This window comes from Urocitellus parryii, chromosome 12 (assembly GCF_045843805.1).
Source record: "Urocitellus parryii isolate mUroPar1 chromosome 12, mUroPar1.hap1, whole genome shotgun sequence".
Taxonomy (NCBI): domain Eukaryota; kingdom Metazoa; phylum Chordata; class Mammalia; order Rodentia; family Sciuridae; genus Urocitellus; species Urocitellus parryii.
In genome coordinates this window covers 55079899-55103080 of record NC_135542.1, presented here as the reverse complement: position 1 = coordinate 55103080, position 23182 = coordinate 55079899, and the positions used below count along the sequence as shown (strand labels likewise).

At 49.3% G+C, this 23182-nt stretch overlaps 1 protein-coding gene across 1 annotated transcript in view; it reads left to right on the top strand.

Moving 5' to 3' along the window:
- Galnt14 (polypeptide N-acetylgalactosaminyltransferase 14) overlaps positions 1–23182 on the top strand; it is a 198825-nt gene that overhangs the window by 127011 nt on the left and 48632 nt on the right. The gene's annotated exons all lie outside the window — the stretch shown is intronic.

The window sequence follows — 23182 nt, the reverse complement described above, 5'->3', positions numbered from 1 at the left end:
TAGAGTGTTGTTCATAAGCATTGGCCTCAGCAGTTCTCAGTCCAGGCTCCTTACAAGAGGCACTTGGGGAGCCTTTTTAAAGTGCTGATACCCAGACTCCAATCAGCTGAAGTATGTCCTTTCTAAGCTCCACAAGTGACTCTAATGAGCTGCGAGGTTGAGGACCACTGCTCTAGGTAAGTGCTTCTCAAATAGGCAAACAAACAGATCCTCTGCAGATCTTGTCTCAGTCTGATTCAGTAGCTCTGGGTTGGGACCCTAGATTCTGCATTTATAAAAAGCTCCCAGCAATACCAATGCCCCAGGTCTGTGGATCAGACTCTGAATGGTGAGGGCTTAGAACAACGGTTCTCAAAGTTGCAGAATAGCGGCATAGGCGGTGGCATGGGAGCTTATTAGAATGCACATTCTTAGGTTTCACCCAGAATTCTCAGTGGATGCATCTCAGCAATATGATTATGAGCAAGCACTACCAGTGAGCTGATTCTGAGGCTCCCTCATTAGAAACCACAGAGCATGGGCTTACCTTTGTGGCTTGCTTTTGTGGCCCACATGAAGTCCATGGGTGGAATGGTTCAGCTGAAAGGCCCAGGGTTTGAGTAGAGAGTAGAGTCCCTGATTAAGGCCACCTATCTGCCATGTGCTATAGCTCTCTCCCTCTGTCTAGGTAATGTGGCTTCAGTCTCTCCCCTGTGGAGACTTTGACCTCTTGGGTTCTTTCTTGTTCCTCCCTTTTCTCCCATTTCCTTCATCCACAGGATCCATGTCCTGCCATTCTCCTGGCATTTGGCATCACCTCTACCAAGAACCTGCTAAAGCAGGGCCACCCCTGAGCCCAGGTCCATAGGCCCACACTGGGCTTCTGGCTTCTTCATGGGATTCAATCCCATTGATACAGGCTTTGCTTCCCCTGGGCCCTTTTGTGTTCCCATCATGCCTTGCAGCTAAAGTCCTGCTGAGTATGATATCCACCAGTCACCGGCCGCCCTCTAGGGTAACATGCTGAGCATCCACCACAGTGCCTGGCATGGGATAGGGTTTAATTATTTTTTGAACAAATGGAAGAGTAAGATTGGAAAGACCATGGGCCACTCTCTGCCACCTGCCTTACATACACGTAGAGAGGAGAAGAGGGGCTCAAAGAAGCTCTCATCTCATTATCCTTTGACCCTCAGGGGCCTCTTACGAGGAATCAAGAGAGCAGACACAGAGTTAAAGGAAAAAGGCTTTTTCCCTTAAAGAGTTCTCATTACTGAAAGGAGAAGAGTGAAGGAACAGCATGTGGGAGGGGTCCGAGCTTATTAAATTTGCTTCCAATTTTCTTACCACAGTAATTGGATTCTGATTTATAGGAAGCGTTTGGACAGCGCCTGAAACAGAGAACTATTAGCCGAGCATTAGAGCAGGCGCTGCCAGGAGGGCGGGTGCGGGGCGAATTGCTTAGGAATCGGAAGGTGCCAGGTGACCCGGAGGGGAGGAAGGCTGTGGAAGTTTCCACCCGACAGGCCTCCGTGCTGATTGCATCGCCAAATGTATTGACGCCGTCCTGGCATCCGAGGTCAAGAGAAGCCCAGGGGCTTCATTCTGTGCATGCAATCGAACAGTTACCTTTCCCCTGCTTCTGGAGTGCGTCTGCGGCAGGCAGTCGGGTTTATCCAGAGTCTGGGAGGCCTGAGGCGAGGATCGCAAGATCACACTGGGGCAGGCTTGCACTCCCCCTTCTCAGGGTGTCCAGGGCCCAGGGGGTGGGTAGTGGGTGATGTGACATCCAGTATGGTTATAGCCTCAAATGGAAGCTGGTCCCCTCCTCATTCACACTGCTGAGCTAACACCCTTCCCACGCCCCCAGCCTACTCCTTACATCCGTTTTCCAAGATTTTCACAATCCCAAGGCTGGAAATGGCTTCTATTTTGTTGTTGTTGTTGTTCTGGAGATGTAACCCAGGGTGCTTGACCATTGAGCCACATCCCCAGTCCCCTCCTCTCTCCCCTTTTAAGATTTTATTTAGAGACAGGGTTGCTGAGGCTGGCTATGAACTCGTGGTCCTCCTGCCTCAGCCTCCCCAGCCACTGGAACCAGGCCCTTCGACATCATGTCCTGGCTTGGTCTCATTCCCAGCACAGGCTGGGTGAGAGGAGTGGCGACCAGAGAACCCGAGTGGCCTTTAGAATGTCCCAGCTCCTCTCATCTGTAAAGTGGGCTCTTGGTCCAGATAACCTCAAAGATTTATCATTCCGTGAGTTGCCACACAGATGTGGATTGATGTGTCCCTCTGTGGTTGGTCTTCTCAGTGCAGATATGTACACATGTGTCCCCCAATCCGGTCCCACCTCCACTGAACAGAAAAATGGGGCACCCTGATTTCAACTCCCCACTCCCCCATACCAATGATCAGTTTCCACATCACTGCCCTGGTCCTGTGAATGAATAAAATGCACCTACATGTGTCATAGGGGGTGGTACATAGTATGTGCCATGTAGAAAGGTGTCAGTGTCAAGAAGAGCAACTTCTAGCTGGGGCGAGGTCCCCAGAGGGAGCTTGCGGTTTATAAAGCAGTGACTGCTCTGACATACAGTCCTCCTTTTCTGGTCCTCCCGCCCCGACCCCATCACCAAGTACTGGTGACAACAGTTGGGTTTGCCATCATCCCAGTAGCACATAAAATATCTGGCAAACAAGAAGCCATCAGATGGAGACTCAAGCAGGGGGAAATATTTCGATCAAGCCCATGTATATTTTTGCTATTGCCTAGCAATGCCTATTATGGGGTTGCTTGGATGGCAGGGGAGCAGGTGACAGGGTGGACATGGCCTTTGAGCTGTGGGCTGCACCGAAGTAGAGTGGGGGAAGCTTCATTAGGTCACCTCCCCGGCCTGGCTGGGTCTGCCTGCTCCCTTGGGCACCTTCTCCCTGCCTCAGTCCAGTGTGGCGCTAAATGATTCGAACAGTGGGGCGCCCATTGCCTGCCTGGAGGGAAAATTCCACACTTGGATACATCTCACCAGAAAGACATTTTTCCTTTGCTCCTTTTCATCCCGGGAAACGAAGGGGCTGTGGCCCGGGCTCCCAACGCGCTTCTCCCTCCTTGTATTTACTCGGTTGGAATGACTGCCAAAGATCATCATCATTTCTCTCCTTGTGCTCGTCACTTAACAGTAATAGGATAAAAATCTTTACGGCTGGAACGGCTGAGCGTAAAAAATGCTCATATTCCCTGAGAGTCAAGGCTATTCCACTAGCTCAGCACAGTGTAGTGATTCCGCATCAAGGCCGAGGGGAGGGAAGGGGAAACCCATCACAGACACTTAGCTTTTGCAAACAAGTTATCCCCATCTGCTACTTTCTGGTCCCTCCAGTGTGCCATTTTTCAATGCAGGGATGTAAACCCATTGAAAGTGGCTCTGAGTGTGCTTCACTGAGGAGCATCGCAGAGTTCAGGTTGCCCTGGGGGAGGACGGGAACAGCAGATTCAAAACATCCTGGAAGTGACTTTGCAGTAGCCCCAGTCAGGGGAGCTTGGCAGCTGTTTGCACTTCCCCCTACAGGACTTCTGGATCATTCTCTGCAGGTGAGATGGAAAGACCTGCCCTGGCCTGCGGTGGAAGGTGCCTCTGGGTCAGGGTTCCTCTTCATTCCCGGTGGCCTGATTCCTTGAACACTGAGCCTGCTGGCCTCTTCTGCACTTGCCTGCTCTGAGTTTCAGGGAGATTTCTCAAGGGGCAACCCCTTAGCCTTCAACCCCTCAGCCTTCCCCACCTGGACACACTGCCTTAGCCAATTTGTTTTCTTGCATCTTGTTTTCTATGGAATTCCACCAACTTTGGCCTTGGGTATCTCATTTATTTATTCATCTGCTCATTCATTCATTCAGTGAACACATTTACTGGGCATTAGCCACACTCCAAGGTCTATGTGGGGAATTGGACCCCATCCCCTAAGAGCCTGTTGGTCTAATAGGAGAAATCCACGTGGGACAGATTCCTGATGCTCAGATGTGGATTGCATCAAGTTCCTGCCCCCTTGACTCTGGTATTGATGCACTGACTTCTTGCTCACAGTGACCAGACACCCATCCCCCATCCTGGCCCAGGTTGTGGTGTGGCTGTTTCTATCTTGGTTGTGGAGCCAAGTGCAGGAGCTGGAAGCTTTCCTGAGAAGACAACAGCATGGCATAGGCTGGCCTGTGCAGGAGAAGGATTTACATGTGGACAGGAAGCTGAGGCCTTTTGAAGGAGATGGCACTTGGGCAAAAATTAGGACAGACATGTTAGAGTTTAGGATTTTACCAGGTGGTAGGCATTCCATATGGGGAGAAGGACATAAGAAAATGTCAGGAAGTGGTAGAACCACAGTGAATTTTAGGAACTGGTCGAATTTACCTCTGAGTATGGGGTGATGGAGGGGAGGAGTGGGAAAGAACATTCTAGAAGGGAAACTCTGGGACGTGTTTGGCCAAGTCTTGACTTCAGGATGAGGGGCTTAGATGAACTCAGTAAATGTTGCCATACCCTGGCTTTCATGCTGCCATTGCCTCGTTGCCATAGCAACATGGGAGATGCCCTGAGCAGCAGCTCCCCGTCCAGCATCACCTATGGGGTCTCCTTACAGGGGACAGGAGACCGTCGTGGGACCAGACAAAATAAGGCCAGGCAGCATTGGTACTCCCTCCCTCCAAGGGCAGCATTACCAAACCAAGCTTGGACTGACTTGGGGTCGACCCCAGGGGTAGAGTAGGCCATGGAGACCCCAGCCTCCACAGTGAGACTCTAGCTCTTACACTGAAGAGTTTGTTCCCAGTAGAGTGGGAGAGGTGAGAAGGAAGAACTGTGCTGGAGAAGAAGGATCTGTCAGGGAGCAGAAAAAGGGGTCTGTTCTTCCCCCCGATCCAGTTGCTGGGTTTGGGGACTAAGCACAGGGTAGGCTGCAGAAACCTGGGCATGACAGCAAGACTAGAGATGAACCACTCACCTCGGTGGGAAGACTCGGGTTCAGGGAGGTTAGGGGTTTGTCCAAGTTCACAGCTAATCAATGCTTCGCTGAAACCCAAATTCAAGTTCAGATTCTAAGTCCATATATTTTTTTCCCTTCTATCACAAATATAAAACCACCTTTATGCCCAGGTTCCCTGAGATAGAGAGAGGGAGGAAGTGTGTGTTTGACTTATACTTTGGAAAGCAAGGAAAATCGATGATACACGAGGATCCTAGGTTTCCCAGTTTTGATAGTTTGATCATTAATGACATTTTAGTTTTCTCTAAAAGCACAAAAATGGCATTTTAGTCATCTAATGGAATAAAGAGTGTCATCTGGCTAGATGTGATGGCACACACCTATAATCCTTGCAATTCAGGAGGCTGAAGCAGGAGGATCATAAGTTCAAGGCCTGTCTAGGCCAGCAAGACCCTGTCTCAAAATAAATAAGAAGGGCTGGGGATGTAGCTCAGCAGCAAAGCACACCTGAATTCAATCCCCAGTAGCAATAGAAGACTGTCATCTTGTCTTCTGGGACAAATCCTAATAGAGCAACCAGAGAAAACCTTGTGTGGCTTTGAAAGGTACCAAGTGGCACTGGTTCTGGGGACAGACTCCCCTTCCTTCTCCCTGAGTTTTTGCCTCCCTCATTTCACATTGTCTGCAGAATGAAGCAAAGGACAAGAAGTGTGGAAAGAGATGTAGACATATGTTCAGTGCCAGAATGAAAAACGGAATGGGATTAAATATTTGTCATGAGGAATCCATTCTACAAATTATTGAGTTGAAGACTATTCAGGATGTATCAGTGGAAAGGTACACTGAAAATTTACTCTCATGAGATGTAGATTCTCCACGTGAGTAAATTCCCCAGTTGGATGTTTAGGACCTACCTTACTGCCCTCCCCAGGCTACTTGGTACATCCCCACCTTGTGGACTATTTCCCACAGCAGGCATGTTCCCTGGGGCCACCCTTAAAAATATGTCCTGGCCCTTGAGCTCAGGGGTTTAGTAACAATGAAAATCTGCACCCCAGGGTACTCTCTTTAATGCTGCATGGAGTCAAGAAGACAGTATTGATGAGTTTGATGGTGGCTCTCTCCTCTTTTCATAGATTGCATTGAATCTTTCCAGTTCCATGACTTTTCAAAATCTTCCTACAAGATTAAAATTTGCCCCAAGACCAAAATGTCTCTTCATCTTAAGTAAATTTTGTAGTGAAGTATAATACATTCAGAAAGGACACACTTCTTAACGTGTGCATCTTGAAGAATTTTTCCAAAGAGAATACACCCATGTTTCTTTTTCCACAATCAAGAAAAAGAACATAAGCCTTTGCTAGAGGCCACTCTGTGCCCTGCCCCATTGGTATCCACCTGCGTAATACTATCTTGGCTTCAAATGGTATAGATTATTGTTGCTTGTTTTTGAATTTTATACAAATGAGATTACACATTATATTCCGTGTGTCAGACATTCCTTGACATTAAGGTATATGAAGTTCAGCCACATTTTGCAAGACATATGGTTGGTTCATTTTGATTGCTGCCTATTGTTCCTTTGTATGGGTATATTACATTTGATATTTCTGTTCAACTATTAGCTCTTATTTGGGGTTTCTCCATTTGGAGCTCTTAGGAATAGAGTTCTGTGATTAATCTTTCACTTGTCTTTTGGTGACATGTGCATGTATTTCTGTGGAGTGTATTCCTAGAATCTTTCAGAAACACTGTTCCACATTTCACGAAGTGGTTGTGCAGAGTTCCAGTTGCTCCATCTAGGTTGTCTGTCACTTGCTATTGTCTGAGTCTTCTATTGTACCCTTGCTGGAAGCTGAGTCATGGTATCTTGTTGTGTTCTACACCTGCCAGGTCCTGTCGAACCCTTCTTCATCAGCCTGTTGGCCAGCCTCATGCCTAATGGAGTGTTGTGTCCTTTCTCTTTCCATCTGTCTATGCCCTTTGCCCCAGAACCAGACACCAAGCTTGGCTCTTAGTCCCTCAGCAGCCTCTTCTCTTCTGGTTATTGTTGGCATGTTTTTCAACATTTTTGAGGCAACACAATAAGATTAAGGGAGAAAAATTACTGGGCTGAGCACCAGGAGGCCTAGGTCTTCCTAGGATAACACCCAACAACCCTGTTAGCTCCCTGGTGTCCACTTGGGCACCTGTCATAGGTCAGAGATAAACATTAAGATGACTTCCAGCTCTATCTGCTGGTTTGTACACACTTCCACCAGTAAGAACGTGTGGGCACTGGCTTAGGAGAGGAATCAGGCTGGATGAACCATATAGTAAGTCCTTAGAATAAGACTGTTCCTTCCTTGTATATGTGTAGGACTTTAGGAAGTACTTTCCCATCTCTTTCCCATGATGTTCCAGTAACCTTTTGGGTGAAGGGTCATTGCCATTTCAAGGAAGGATACTGAGGCTCAGGCAAGGGAACTGGTTGTCTGAAGTAGAACTTGATCTTCTACCTCTGTGAGCTTTGAGGCAAAACATCTCTGCCACTTTGCTCAAATTCCCTAGACTTCATTTCTTTATCTGTAAAATGGGGACAATGATGGTAGCCAGAGGGAGGTGAGATGATTCATGTCAAATGCTGAGCACAGTCTTTAACCTCTAGTAAGCACCCAGTGACGGTCAGCTGTGCCTGTGAGAAGTCAAATTAGTTTCACATTAGGACCACAATGGGCATTGGGCCCGTTGATCTTCCTGCCACTTCACTGATATGGGTAGAAGGGGCAGGTCTGGAGGTGAGAATGGGGTGATGGGGGCCCCTGAGTTTGGGAAGGTCCTGGTTCAGCACCCACTGCTCACCTCTGAGCCGGGTACTGTGGCTCCTGCAGGGTGCCCTGAGCTGAGAACAAGGCCGGGTGGGTGGAGGGTGTGTGGGACCAGGCAGGCCTCAGACGGCTTTTGGCGCTGAGCCTTCCACTTGCCTGAATGTCAAACTTACTTTAGAACTGGAAAGCAAAATAAGTGACGAGGCAATTGTGACACCACGTCTGGGGAAGTTTGCACTTGAAAGATACTGAGGATAGAAGCCAAGGCCAGCCGGAGGAGGAGTGATTTAGGGCCCAGGGCCAGCAAGTACAAAATGTGTTTGACAGGAGATGAAAAGAGCAGGAGAGGAGATGACAGCTGTGGGTGGGAGATGCGGTGGAGAGGCGGCCCCCGAGCCCGCCATGGTGACAGACAGTGGGATGGCGCGAGGAGGGCCACGTGAGGCCTGCGGCGGCTGGAAAACCAACTGAGGAGCGCCTATGTGACAAGTGGAGGGAGGGCCCTGCAGGGTCCCCATCACTGGGCCAGCAAGGGACCTTCTGTGTTAGCCAGGGTGAGGTCTGTGAGTGTCCTGTCCCTGGATGTTATATCGTGTCCCTGTTGACTGAAGCTTTATTGTAGCTAAAATGCTCTTACCTCTGACCTTGACTGACCCTGGCAAGAGCCCTGAAGCTGCCAGAGCAGACATGCTTCTCTGCACTCCTGCGGCCCCTCCTCCCTGTCTCTCCTCTGTCCATCATGTAGGTGCTTCCTCTGCTCCTTACCCCAAACCTCGCGGAGCCTGCCTGGGCCACCTTTCTCGACAGCCGCTTCCTGTTTGCCCAACACCTGCTCCATCCCAGGCAGGCCCCCCCATTCATTCCCCTTTTGACCCAAGCCCAGGTCTGTGGAGTCCTCTCCCTGTCACCCTCCAGTTGTTCTGTCTGCATCCTGGATCCTGTGGGTCTCCATGCTGGCAGCTGAGCTCTGCCCTTCCCTCCTGCCTATGGGGACGGTGGCAGCCCCCACTGCCCTCCTGGTTGGCTGTGTGCCAGCTACATGCCATGCTCGCACCCCAGCCACCTCCTGGTAGACACCCTTCTAATGTAGATACCCTTCACCTGTGGTTGGCTCAGGGGCCTGACTTGTCTATACCCCACCCAGAAGCAAGCCAGGCTTGCTCCCCAAGTGTCCTATGTACCCCAAGACTTGGGACCTCCTTTATTCTCTGTGGTCTGTTTTAGGTGCTCCTTCATCTCTCAGGAATCTAAGCAAAGGGGCCCCTTTTCAGAAACATGCCTGTCCCCTTGGCCTGAGTCGGCACCTGCTCTGTACCCTGATGTCTCCTCCAAGCAGCACGCATCTCACTGTGTTGTGAGCACAGTTTACCTGCTGTCTCCTCCCACACATGGACAGTGACATGGGGCAGGGACACTGACTACCTGTGTCCCCAAAGCTGAGCACATTGCCTGCCACTCAGACACCATTCATCGCTATCCGCTCCGTGAATGGAGGCCCAGAAAGCACCTTCCTGGATTCATTCTTGAGTTATCTATTGAAAACAATGTTGGAGCGCACAGGAGTGGGAATGAATCCTCAGAACAGAGGAGAAAATCAAATCACGGGAAATTTAAAGCCACCTTCACTCCTCAAAGAATTCTTGTGTTCGCTCGTAAATCCAGGACCATAATCGGCAAACACTTATCGATCATCCTCTGCCCCTGACGTGTGGTAGGCACCTTGTATATGTGCTCTAGGGTAAGCCTTGCAACTTTGCTATGATCCTGGTTTTAGAGATGAGGAAATTGACTCCAGTAGGTTGAGTAACTGGCCCCTCGGGGTGTCAAATGGTAGGAAAGTGTCCCAGCCCACAGGAAGGCTTCGTGGAGAGTAGAACAGGAGCACCAGGCAGTCCCCGGGAAGTGTAATGGAGGGAGATCCAGAAGGGAGGGCGGCAGGACCCACCGGAGAGGTTTGTCAAGCCCTGAAGGTGAGGGGGTCACGTGGGGAAAGCAGGCTTGGGAGAGATGAAAGTGAGAGCAAAAGCAGATGGAAGAGGCAGATTCAGGGGCCAGGTTGATTCAGCAGGGGGGGTGACTGCCAGAAAAAGTAGGAGCCTGTGCTTTTCACCCTCTTCTGAGACCTTGGAAGGGCACACTGTTGGGAGTCCCTGAAGAAGAGGTGCCAGACACTTGGCCCTCAAGCAGACCCCTGCTGAGCTGGAGATGTCACGTCGGGCCCCTCCTGGAGTCACCTGCTGCACCTCTGATCTCAGCTTCTTCTGTGTGAGGAAGTTTCCCGTCACTTCCCAAAGGGAAGAGTGACTCTGCCCTGAGCCTTCATCTGGAAAGCCTGGGAAACATCATGAAATCGTGCCAGGGATCAAGAAGAGAAGTCACTCTTAAGCAAGTGAGAGATCCTCAGCCGCCCCATGATTTTTCGACTTTCCAGAAATCTCCAGCAGGCTACCAGTCTTCAAAACACACAATGGAGAGAAAGGCCCGACATGCATAGGGTTCGAGAGAGTCGGGGAATCGAGATGGTCCTGAAGGGCACTCTGATGGAGCTGGGGACAGACAGACAGGGGGCCAGGCCACTGCTTGAACGCTGAGGCTCTGCGGCTCACGGACTCCGACCCGCAGCCCCCTCCAGGAGGAGAGGAGGCAGCGCAGCACCCACCTCAGAGAAGTCTTGTGCAGAGTTAGCGCTCTGGGAAAAATACCTGAGACAGAGTGAGGATTCCATAAGTGTTATCTATTATTACTGCTGTGATTCAAGCCGGGGCTAAAATAAGACATGGAGGAGCCGTGGTCCCAGATGCTGAGGAATCTTTTTCAGGAAACAGTTCAAAAATAAGTCTTGGCTCACCTCCATGCTCTATGGTCCCAGTGAGGTTCTGCTTTTGCCTTTGGAAAATACTCTCCTTTGCACACACATGCTCACATACACACTGTTGCGGTCTAGGTGGTGTTGGTACCAGCTGATATGGGGCCTGGCAAGATCCCAAGAGGATCCTCTTCATGGCATCCAGAGAGCTCTGCAGGTCTTCCTGGGGAGAAGGAGCTGCCTCTTCCTCATAGTTTCCACCCAGCTTCAGCATTTCACTCATTTCCAAGGGGCTGGTCAACATTAGAGACGGGGTAGTTGTCTGGGAAAGCAAAGGGAGCCTGTTGCAAAGTAGAGCAATGGTCTTTTGTAGAAGGTCTAACACAGCCAGAGGAGTGAGTCTGCATCCTCTAAGTTGGGTGGGCATTCGGAGCCCAGATTGCACCTACCTACACAGGCAGCAGGGGAGCCCAGGAGCTAGGCTGGGGCCAGAGATTAGAAAAGCCACCTGGCTGGTGAGCATTGGCCACACCAAGAATAGAGACGGGTCTGCTGGTCCCAAAACAAAGAGTGGGAGCTGTCCTTTCTTCTGGTGGACTTATACTGTCTACTGAGCATGGGTAGTCAAAAGTGCAGCTTGATTGAGTGGTATACACCCTTGAACTATGCTTTCAGATACCAGTTGGTAACTGAGTGCAGGTCTGATTCATGGAGCTAGGAGACAGAGGAGATAATGAGGGACATTTCCTTAAAGCTAAACTTTACAATTTTAAAGGGCTATTAGTTATTTCTGAGATTGTGGCCTTTTCTGTTATTTAAACACCCTCTCTTTTATGAAATGACGATGGTAGATGATAGAATTTTTTAAAATATACCCTTTCCTACAAAGTAAAGTGTTGCAAAACTAATAATGGTCTCTGTAATGTTTTTATTTCATTCTTACAAAAGAATCTAATACCTGGAAACCATTGCCTGATACTCATGTTGGCATTTTAAATTATATACAACCTGAAATTCAGTGACAACTTAGGACAACAGTATCCAATAGAAATAGACGTGAGCCACACGTGTAATTAAATTTTTTTCTAAGAGTCATGTTTTAAAAAAATTAAAAGAAGAAAGCGAGATTAATTTTCATAATTTATTTTATTTACTTCAACATATCCAGATGTTAACACTTCCACATGCAATCAGAGTAAAAACAAACTAGTGAATTATTTTACTTTATTTCTTTTTTATATACTAAGTCCTGGAAAACTTGTGTGTCCTTATGCTTACAGCACAGCTCCATTCAGAGGAGACACATGGCCAGTGTCTTGGTAGCTGCATGGGGCCATTGGCCACCACATCATAGGTGCCTGTCTAGAAGACAGTGTCTGAGCCATAGTGGGATGGGATTCAGCCTCTCCTCACTTTGGAAGCATTGGTCACCTTTCCTGGGACTTTGGTAAACAAGAAACCCATGTCTTTTAAATCCAGTGACTGTTCCTAACAGCAAAAGCTCAGGAGGACAAGTGCCGTCCCAGCTGTTCTCCCAGGACAACTTTCACCCAAGATCCCTTCCTCTCCTCACCATAGTGCCCCAGCTTCTGGACTCTTCAGTTTCTCTTACTGGCTTGATCTCTGCTACCTTCCTGACCTGGACCCTCATTCTCTGTATCTCCCTCTTGCTTGCAAATCACCCATGGCGTGGCAAAGGATATCCACCCCCATAGTGGCCCCATGAAAACCGCACCTACTTCCACCCTACTGTCCACTCATTCTTCAGACATTATTGTGTGTCAACTGTGTTTAGTCACCATGCCAGGTACTGGGGTTACAGCCACAAATAAGTCTTTGCCTTCATCGCAGCTGCAGTCAGTAGAGGAGACAGAAAAGTAATTTCACAACACTTGGTAATAAATTACAGCAATGGGGTTGAATGCATGATCCTGGAGAAGCACATTGGAAAAGCCTCGGGAGATTGAGAAAAGCTTCCCAGGGGAAGTAACTTCCAAGCCAAGATTAGAAGAGAGAAATAAAAAAAAAAAAAAATAGCCAGGCTTTGGAAGAAAGCAGAGTGCATTTCAGATACAGGGGGGAGAGAGGGCACTTGCAAAGGTCTATAGGGGACAAAGAACAGGTGAAACAGAGTGTGACTGGTGCTTTGAAGGTGCAGCAGGCAGGGGTCTGAGGACTTCAGAATCCAGGGCATTCAAGGATGGCAAGCCATGATTAGGAGTCTCGACTTTATTTTGTGTTAAGCAGCATCCAAAGGTATAAATGATAGTTTCAGAAAAATCATTCTATCTGCAGCACACAGGATAGATTGGAACAGGATAAAGACAGGAAGTGGCTGCAGTCGTTTAGAAAAAAAAAATATATGATGGAAATGTGGAGAAACAGCCAGATGGAGAGATAAGGAAGAAGGATTGACAAGATTAGGTTTAATTGGATTGGATGTGGGGGAGAGGAGGGCAGGGTGGGAGAATAGATCTTCAGCTTGGGCACATGGTACATGCAGAGCTAGAGAGCGCAAAGGGTCAGCAGTCTTGGCCAAGGTGTAGGAGACAGAAGGTGGGTGACCAGATCATTCATGGGGACCTGCAGGGGAAGGTGTGCATCAGTATGTAGGTTAGATGTTGTTAGCAAACAGGTGGGGAGTGGAAGGGTTTTAGACAAATAAGATGGTCCAGAGAAGAAGAAAATTGAGAAGAAGTCCTCAGAGTTTCTTTGCAAAACCCCAAATTTAAGATGGGAGAAGGAAAAGGAAAGCCCAGAGGAAACAGCCAATGAAGAGAAGAGCCGCGCCGGGGGGCAGAAGACTGAGTGCTCAATAGCAGGCGAGACCCTCGATGCCAAGATGGACTTCAGTTCCCATTGGATTGAGCAATATGGAGAAGGAACAGGGACCTTGATCAGAATGTTCTAGGGACAGAGTGTGGTAAAGGGCCATTGAAGGCAGAGGTGGCCAGTCACCCCACCGTGGGCTGGGCCTGAAGTGTCCATGTGTTGTTGGGTGGGGTCCCCAAGCCTGAGAGTCTTCAGGAAACAGCAAGTTCCGTTGCCAAGAAGCAGGCGAGCTTAGCCCTGCCACTAGGGGGCTCACTGCTCCCAATCTCCCAGTCTGTGAAAAAGGAAGCAGGAGCCAGTGTTTTCTAAACTGATGTCCCACGAATTTCTGTTTCTTGGACGGTGTGGTATTTTGATAAACATATATCCAGTAAGGTATTTGAGTGCCGATTTTGTATGAAGAATCGTGTGCTAATAAAAAGGGAAGAGTGTAAGGGGACAGATGGAGGAATGGAGGGATGGATGTAAGGTTTGGGAACAGAAACTTGGTAAAGAGTGGGCTAATAGAACTCTCGAACTTTTTTAACAGGTTCATGAGCATTGGCAAATCATTAAAAAAAGTATGATCCAGTATTGAGTATTTATTGTTTCCCAACGACCCTTTTCTACTTTAATCACCAAATGTGCGTAGACATCCAGAGATACTGCCAACAGCTTGACTTAATTGGGGGATCTAGGTGTTGTCCCCTCCCCACTCCTGCCCCCAATCTAGTCTTGCAACAACCCAGTAGTTTGCTTGGAGCCACAGACAGAAGTCTTCTAGCGGTTGATAGTTCAAAAATAAAGAGACTAAGCCTTTAAGAGAGTCTGGACAACAGGGCCTCATCAGAGTGTCCCCCTTCTCTAGTTAGCATCCCAGTGTACCCGGAGAGACCCCAGGGGCACTCTTCCTTTGCCAAGAAAAAAGGGACTTGCAGATCATCATATTTGGGATCATCATTCTGATGGACAGCTTGCAATTAATCAGACAGTGGAAGGGCCCTAGTAGCTTTTCTGAAGAATCAGATGTTATCAGAAGCAGGTAGCGAAACATCCAGGAAGGTCCTCCAAGGAGCCAGAAGTGAACAGCAGATGTGAAGCCAGGTTAGTTGAGAAAGACTCCACCAAGAACAGAGTGGTGTTAGGTGAAGGGAATGCATGTGTTGGCCTGAATAGGCTGGCCCTGAGTCCAGGTGCCCGGCAAAATGGACTTGTGCTCAGAGAAAGGAGGAATGTCTGTGTTAACACCTAGGACACCCTTTTGACTCTGGGATGTGGAACAGACTAACTTCTACCCTAGGCACGTGGAACGGTACTAGTTAAACACCATGAGAAACAATCACTCAAATAGTGGCTTCCCTCTGCATGTAGGAGCCCCAAGGCATCCCTCCCCTAGCACCATCTTGTAATGGAGGCCAGCAGAGTGTGAACAAATGGTCCCATGGGGAACCTGGGGGAGTGGGAAGGATGGGGATGCAATCACATGGCTCTTCCTCCAGGTACAGGGAAATTTGCCTTGTACCCTTGCACATGAGTAACCATGTTGAACTTGTTTTTCTTGCATAGCTAAGGGTGTCCCAGCTTTTTTTATCTATGACTGTGTAACACATTACTTCAAAACTTAATGGTTTAAAATATCATCTCAGTTTCTGGGGGTCAGGCATGGCTTAGGTGAGTCCTCTGGTTCAGGCTCCCTCCCAGGCTGCTATCAAGGGCTCCTCGGGGATTGTAGTCATCTCAGGGCCTGACTCCAGGAGGACTGTCTTCCAGGCTCACTCCTGTGGCTGTTGGCATGATTCAGGTCCTTGCCACACGGGGCTCTCCATCATGGCAGCTTGCTTCACCAAAGCACACTTGCCAGTCTTTTGTGATATCCCCCTGCTTCAGCATATTCTGCTCTTTTGAAGCCAGTCAACAGGTTCAGTCCCCACTCAAGACAAGGGGCTTCTATAAGGAGGTGAGGTTTTAGAAGCTGCCCATCACTGTGCCCAGCCAAGGTCCTAAGTAGTTCACCTCTCTGCTTGGACCCATTTATTCCTTTCCAAACACACTGGAATTTAATAACATGCTAAAAATGTGGCATCGTAATGGAGTGGCCAATCTCAGCACTGCTTTAAGTGTCTTTTATGAGACATGGGGTTTCTGCAGCTCTGAGTGAGGGTAAGTGTTGAGGCTAGAAGTGGGAGCAGTACGTGTTTATGTGGATGAACAAATTAATCTGCATGTGAAATCCCAATAAAATTGACATGAAATAAAAATTTCATGCCTTACAGTGTATCAGTGTTGCCCATGAAATGAGATTAAAAGGAATTTCTGATTTTGCAGTTGTCATACTTTTTATACTGCTTGCAATTTTTCCCTTCTGAGGAGCTGGGTTTGAACCTAAGAGGTCAGCCCCAGAGTTGGCGTTTTATATATTTTTATTCATCTTCCCTTTCCTCCTAGCTGAGAGCAGGTGTCTTTAGATAGAACAGAGCTGGGGGTGGATTAGATGTTCTCAGCTCTAAAAATGAAATTTGTGCTTCTAAAGGCCAGTAGTAACAAGTTCTCTGCTCCCTGTCCTGAGCGAACTGACATTCGGGGAAGGGCACTGGGCCAAGAGCTCCTCCTTGTCCCTTCTTCCTCACCCACATCCATCCTGAGTTGGGCCGTGGTGGTGAGGAAGGAGGAGACGGTGATGTCTGTGAGGCTTCTGCTGGACTAGAACAGATGGCAGAGGGAGGGACAAGAGGAAGATGCAGGAGACAGAGCATGTGTGCCACCCCACCTGCACCAGGGATCCACAGTGTCACTCCCTTGTGGACACACAACTCCCCTAGAATGTTAGTCCCACCCCCGCTGGACATCCTCTGCCTGTGTTTCCTGTTGCCTCTGGCTGTGAAGTCGAGGGACATGGAGCATATGGAGAAGATGACTTATTCATTTCCATGGCCTGGGTCTGACCTCTGCAGCCTGCGCTGGAAGTGCAGAAATTGGCAGGAAACTCTGATTTCTGTTCAGGAACAGATGTTCATGAACCACCCCACCCAGGGCCTTTTTGTGGGCACATCCTCCCCACCCTTCCAGGCCTCGATTGGGCATCGTGTAGAAACCCCTGTTAGGATGTCCCTGTGGTGGCCCAGCCAGTATTTTTACCATCTTCCTTTGCAAGAGCAGGAGCCTATTCTTCCCTCTTGGGCAACGGCTGGTTTCTGGAACTCAGTAAAAATTGCTTCTCTAGATGCTGATTTTAGTAGGGGTATATGGGTACCCCCTCAGGGTGCAGGGGTGCAGAATGGACTTTAAGTAACGATTAGGACAACCCTAGCAGGGAGAGCATTATATGGGACAGAAACCCTGGAGTCCAGCAGCCTGAGCTCCAGTCCCCTCTCCTAGCTGTAGAGAGTTGGTCTGTCTGTGCCTCGGTCTCCTGTAATGAGTCTATAAAACAGTGTCACCTCCCAGAGCTGCTGGGAGCATTAAATACTCGAGGTGCTCCTTTCAGCACCTGGTGGTAGGGGTCCCACAAGTGTAATTTAAACACACTCCACAAGATGGATAGTGCTGTTGCCATAAACCAGGGACTAAGTAGACCAGGGAAGTCACTGGTGAGCTCCCCAGAAACTGAGGTTCAACCCAAGACTTCCCCACCTGTTTGATTCCCGGTAGGTCATGCTACATATTGGTGCGATCTTCCCCCATTCAGTAACTGTCCTCCATCTCCCCTCGAGGACGCCAGAGCCCTGCTCAGAGCCCTTGTCAATTCTGGGGGAGCCAGTGTGGCTCCTTTTACACCAACATCATAATAAAATCTGTGCTTTCCCTTCTGTTTCAGTGAGCAGCCTCCCTCTCCATCACTCCTTCCTGCTTTTATGCCCAAGAATAAAATTCTGAGTGTTTATAATTCATGAGCAGGTCTTTCCTTCCATGGAGGCAGCACGCAGCTAGAGGAAGACCATATGTCCAGAGAGTCGCAGCTCCTGGGTCCTGGCCCCAGCCTCCCCGGCGAGCTGTGGGACTACCAGGAGCCCCATTGATAAAACAGAGACAAGTGTGATAATCATCATCCTCTGTTTTCTAGGCGGCTGTGCTATTTCATGAGCTTGTGGGATAAACAGCATTGTGTACATCATTATAGAACTGCTGTAACTGACAGCAGGGGTCACTGTGCAGGCCCTCATGTACTCATGTTGTCACATATTTGTGTGCCAGGGTAGGCAGGAGGTGGTGGTGGAGTGTGGGGCTTGTCCTTCTCAGGTCTCGGGTTAGCGTCTCGGAACACCTCCCTGAAAACATCTCTGAGCAGTAAGTGGCACTGAATGCCCTGATCTTGTTGGTCTGGGAGGCTCATTGAGCCCACCTTAACTCGGAGAAATCCAGAGTCTCCTCTGAATCTTTCTTTGAAAGAACAAGAAATCACATGTTAGAAATCGACTTAGAGCAGCGTGCTATCAGGAGCTGCTGTGGCCATCTGCCGGCACCCCAGCCTGTGTCCCCACACAGCCAACGCCCCACCTTCCTCCCGGTTGCAGGAGATGGGTTTGGCACCCCCACCCCCACCCGGATCCTCCCTGCTCACCGGCTCTGCTCTTCCGTAAAACCCCTGAATCTTTAATAAATTATCAACATGCTTTCTATGCTGGCGCCAGGGCTCAGCCTGGGCCGCCTTCTCTATTCCCCTGTGCCCCTGGGAGAGCTCACTGTTGGATTTGTCTTTTCAATCCCTCCCACAGAAAGCCCACTGTCTGGGCTGACTCTCCCCATGGCATCCAGCATTAAGGATTTTTCTCGACCTCAAGGCCTCTTGCGAGAGCCCAGTGCTCATAGGCTGTAGGCCGGACCTATTATGGCAGGTGTGCAGTGCTCAGAGGCTGATGGGCCCAGCCAGCACAGCACCCTGGGCTCCTTGCCTTGGATCAGGGAGAGTTCACGGGAGACACTAGGGAGGAGCACCAGCTTGGGAGTCCCCTCACCCCATTCATATACCTGCCATTTGATCTAAAGTCAGTTCTGCCTCCCCTTACCTCATCCGCAGAGGGGAGGTTCTCACCTGTTGCTGTGACATTCAGTTGAGGCAAGAGGTCCCAAGGAGTCCTGAGTGTGAGACACCACCCTGCCATCTACCTTCCCTGGGCCTGAGTGTGCTGGGGACCTCCCAGCCTTCCTGTCCAGGCTCCAAACAATACCTGCTGAGTTACTAGTTCTGCCCATCAGGGTTGAACTGGGTCATCTCCAAAGTCCCTTCATTTTCTACCCCGTGAGCTTATGATTCTGGTTAGTGCCCACTGCTCAGGGACTGCTGCAGCCGCTCTGATTTCTAGCTGGGATAACAATTCTAGCTCCCGTTTACTTGGTGCCTGCTGAGTCCCAGGTGCCCTTTGTGCATTGTCTGCTGTCTTCACAGCAAGCCTGGGAGGGAGGGAGGGAGGGGTTCATCCACATTTTACACTGAGGATCAGAGAAGGTAAACAACAGGCCCAGGGTCCCCAGGCAGTTCTCAGCAGATCCAGATTCAAATCCACCATCTCGCTAACGTTGGTGCTGCATTCTTTGAACCCTCCCTCCTCCTGCCTCCCTCTGCCCCTCACCTGCAGTTGGCACAGGATGGAACCACTCACCAAAGACCCCTTTCCTGTACTTGAAAGACCTGACCATGTCACACTGACAGGCAGTCACCTGCAGATTTGGACGGCTGTTAGAAATAATGATAGTTCCTATTTTTGAAGCATCTGCTTGGTTTGGATATGAGGTGTTCCTCAGAAGCTCCTGTGTTAATGCAGGAATATTCAGAGGTGGGATGGTTAGGTTAAGAGAGCTGTATCCTAATCAATCCATCCTAGTTTGACTGAGTGGTAACTGCAGACGGGACATGGTTGGAGGAGGTGGGTCACTGGGGTTGTGTCCTAGAAAGCAGAAGGGCTTTGGGCCGGCCCCCTTTCACAGATAAGCACCCTGCAGGCTGGAGAGGTGGGTGATTCACTCAAGGTCCCATGCTGGTAGTTGGGGTCCAGACTCCTAGGCCAGGCACTGTGAACTGCTATATTCCATTTTCTGTCTGCATACCCCTGCCTTACCCTGTGAGATTCAGCACCTCCTTTCTGCCTTCTTTACCATTCTAGATGATTCCAACCCTGCCTAATTGTGTGCAAGCTTCTGTCACTGTGCATCGATACACTTGCCTCCCCAGCTAGCACCTCCAAGACAGGGAAAGTGGCTTCTGTCCCCCAAAACTCTTTCAGCAGATAATAACTCCAAATACTATCATTTTGCTCCAGCTTTCTCCTCAATAACCTACATCATAAAAGCCAGAACTTGGGGACCTGCTGCCTGGTAGCATGTGGAAGAAGCAGCCAGTCCCAAGGCAGTGTTCACAGTCTGCCTGCAGGAGATTTTTCATAGATTCTTTCCTGGGACCATAGCAGCCAGGAGGAGCTTGGGGTACATCTGGGTCCTGGCACTGTCTGCCTGCAGAGTCTCTCTGCTCTGGATCTCTTTTCCCTGCCTGTCTCTGAGTAAGATCAGGAGGCTCTGGGAGCCTGACTTACTACTCTCCCTTTCAGAGATGGCTCCCCTGACTTCCCGCTCGATCCTCATGGTGCTGAGCATGCCCACTGTTGTTCCCCACTGCATGGGCCTCTCCAAGCCCCTTTGAGCAACTTCCCACCTCTGACCAAAGGCCAATCCCATCTGCTCTCCTGGCTCCCCACTGTGTCTAGCTGAGAGTCTGGGCTGTGTCCAAACATAGGCAAGTCCAAGGCCTCTTCTCCCTGGGACTGACTCCTAGCACTTTCCTTCCCTTTGTATAATAGTTTATTTTTTGTTTGTTTTACATATACATATATATATATATATGAGATAGTAGAGTATATTTGACATATTATACACACATGGAGTATAATTTATTCTAGTCAGGAGCCCATTCTTGTGGTTGTACATGATGTAGAGTCACACTGGTCATATATTCATATATAAGGATAGGAGAATTTATGTCCGATTCATTCTACTGTCTTTCATATTTCTATCCCTTCTCCCTTCCCTTCATTTCTCTTTGTCTAATCCAGTGAATGTCTATTCTTCCTCTTTCTACCCTCCTTTGTTGGGTGTTAGCATCCACATATCAGAGAGAACATTTGACCTTTGGTTTTGGGGACTGGCTTATTTCACTTAATGTGATATTCTCCAGTTCCATCCATTTCCCTGCAAATGCCATAATGTCATCCTTCTTTACAGCTGAGTAATATCCCATTGTGTATATATACCACATTTTCTTTATCCATTCATCTGTTGAAGGGCACCTAGGTTGGTATCATAGCCTGGCTATTGTGAATTGAGCTGCTATAAACACTGATATGGCTCCATCACTGTAATATGGTGATTTTAAATCCTTTCTGTATAAATCGAGGAGTGGGATGACTGGGTCAAATGGTGGTTTCATTCCAAGTTTTCTAAGGAAACTCCGTACTGCTTTTCAGAGTGGATTCTCCCTCTCTCCCATTAAACTTACTAGCATAAAACGAAAGTCCTGGGCCATCTTCGCCCTGTCTGTGCTTTAGGAATTTGGAGCAGCTTGGCTGGGTCGCCTGTGCTGACCCTTTAGATTACAGTCAGAAGTGTGTTACCGCTGGTGTCATCAAAAGGCTTGGTGGGGACTTGGGTCCACTTTGAAGGTGGCTTATTCAAATGGCTGACAGGTTGGTGCCAGTGTGGGCAGGTGACCTCAATTTCTCTCCATGTGGGTGTCTCTGAAGGGCTGCTTGGGCATCCTCACAACATGGCAGCTAGCTTCCCTCCACACGGCCAAGGCAGAAACTGCAGGGCTTCTATGATTTGATCTTAGTCGTCACTCACTGTCCCATCCACCAACTCCTATTTCTAATAAGAGATGCCTGATTCAGTGTGGCAGGGGGCTGTGCAAGGACACGAAGACTAGTAGGTGGGAATCCCTGGAAGCCATCTGGGTGGCTGGCTTCCACATCTTATAAAACCACAAAGACTAAGATGACCCAGGAATGCATTTCCTGACTTTGTCTCTCCCTCAATATGCACGTGGTATACTTAAAGCTTGTTCTAGGAACACAGATATAAACAAAGTCATGAGTCCTTCCCTAGAAAACTTCACAGTCAAGATGAGGAGACAGTTTCACCATGAGAAATGCTAGAGAACAGATATGTACAGAATTATGGGAGCACAAAGGACAGGTCATTGCCAATCTAGAGGAGTATGGAATGCCTTCTCAGCAGAGTGGCTATCTGCTCTGAGTACTGAAAGATGAATAGGAGCTCCTTCAGGTGGAGGAAAATTTGAGAATAATGACTCATGTTGCATGAGCCATGGCTGCATAGGAGACTCCAATTGTGAAAAGTCTCAAAGCTATGATAGGAAGCTGGAGTGTACGCATCAGGAACCACTGAGGGGCTTCAAGCCAGAGGAGACCCTGGTGGGCAACACAGGCCTGCAGAAAGATTGGATAGGTGGCTGCTGCCGTGGTCCTGCTGCCGTGGTCCTGCTGCCGTGGTCCTACTGCGGGGAGCTGGAGCCGTGGGGGTGCAAGTCAGGGTACACTCAGAAGGTGGGTCTGGCAGGATGTGAGATGGTGTCTTGGGAGGTGGGCCAGACAGGTAGGGCTACACGCCATGACTTACCCTTTCTACCATCTCTTCCCGTGGGGCCTCCTTCCCTGACTCCTGGCAGCTTGCAGACACTTCCTGAGCAGGACAGCCTGGCCTTCTCTGAATAACTTCTGTGCCAACCCCAGGAACCTTCAGTGTTTGCTCCCTCAATCAAACTCCTCAGTCATCAGGGTGGCCACAGGGAGGCAGGACTGTTGACCTAGGGCCAAGAATCCCTGAATGTTTGAGGCCACAGACTTCTTTAAGAATCTATTGAAAACCATGAACCATCTTCCCAAGGGGGAAAAAATGCACATTTGCACAAAAAGTTTGCAAACAATTTCAGAGGGCTCCACCCCCTTGAAGCCCATCCCTTGGTCTCTGGACCCCAAATTAAAAGACCAGGAAGAAAGGGGAAATGCGAGCAAATGTCTGACTCCCCAAACATCTGTTGTTTACTTCCTCGTTCACTGCCCCCACCCCTGCGCATAACTGGGTGACCCTAAAATAGCGAAACCGGAGGCAGGGTTTACCCAGGGATGGCCCCTCGTGGCACCAGCCTCACTTGGCGGGTTTATTTCCATTATCTTAGTCATTTTTTGAGCTGTAGGCTACAATTTCCACTTGCAGCGAGGTATTAAATTGAAATTACCCCGGATGTAATTGTCAGACAAAGTCATCCTGGGCACGCAGAAGCGAACGCTTGCTCACGATGGGGGTTGATGACTGACTCTGGGGCTTCAGGGCTCTGCCTCTTTAAACATGCCAGATCTAGGTGTGTGTGGCAGGAGCTCTGCACAGTGTGGTAGGCAGAGGCTGCAGGCCCAGAACATGCCACCATGAGGCCTCTGCCGCTGAGATCTGCCTGCTGACCTGTGGCACGAGCAGGAGGGTTAGAAGGGCACAGATGCGGGGACAGAGCCCAAGACTCAGAGTTGAGAGTATGCAGCTGCTAGGACCATGGTGCACTCACTCAGGTGTGCACCATTTGTTTGCTGTATCTGAACTTCCTTTGGCTCCAAGTCCAAGTTCCCCACAAGGCAGCTGAAATCCATTTCAGTCATTTCAGGAGCTCTCTGCCTCCCCTTAGGGCCAGGTGAGGCCCTGGGACTGACACGGTGCTAAGTCACTGGGGTGGCCCCACCAGAGGCCAGGCCTCTATTCCTACCAGTGGCCTCCCTGATGCCTGCAGTCCTAACCCTTTAGGTCTGCTCTGC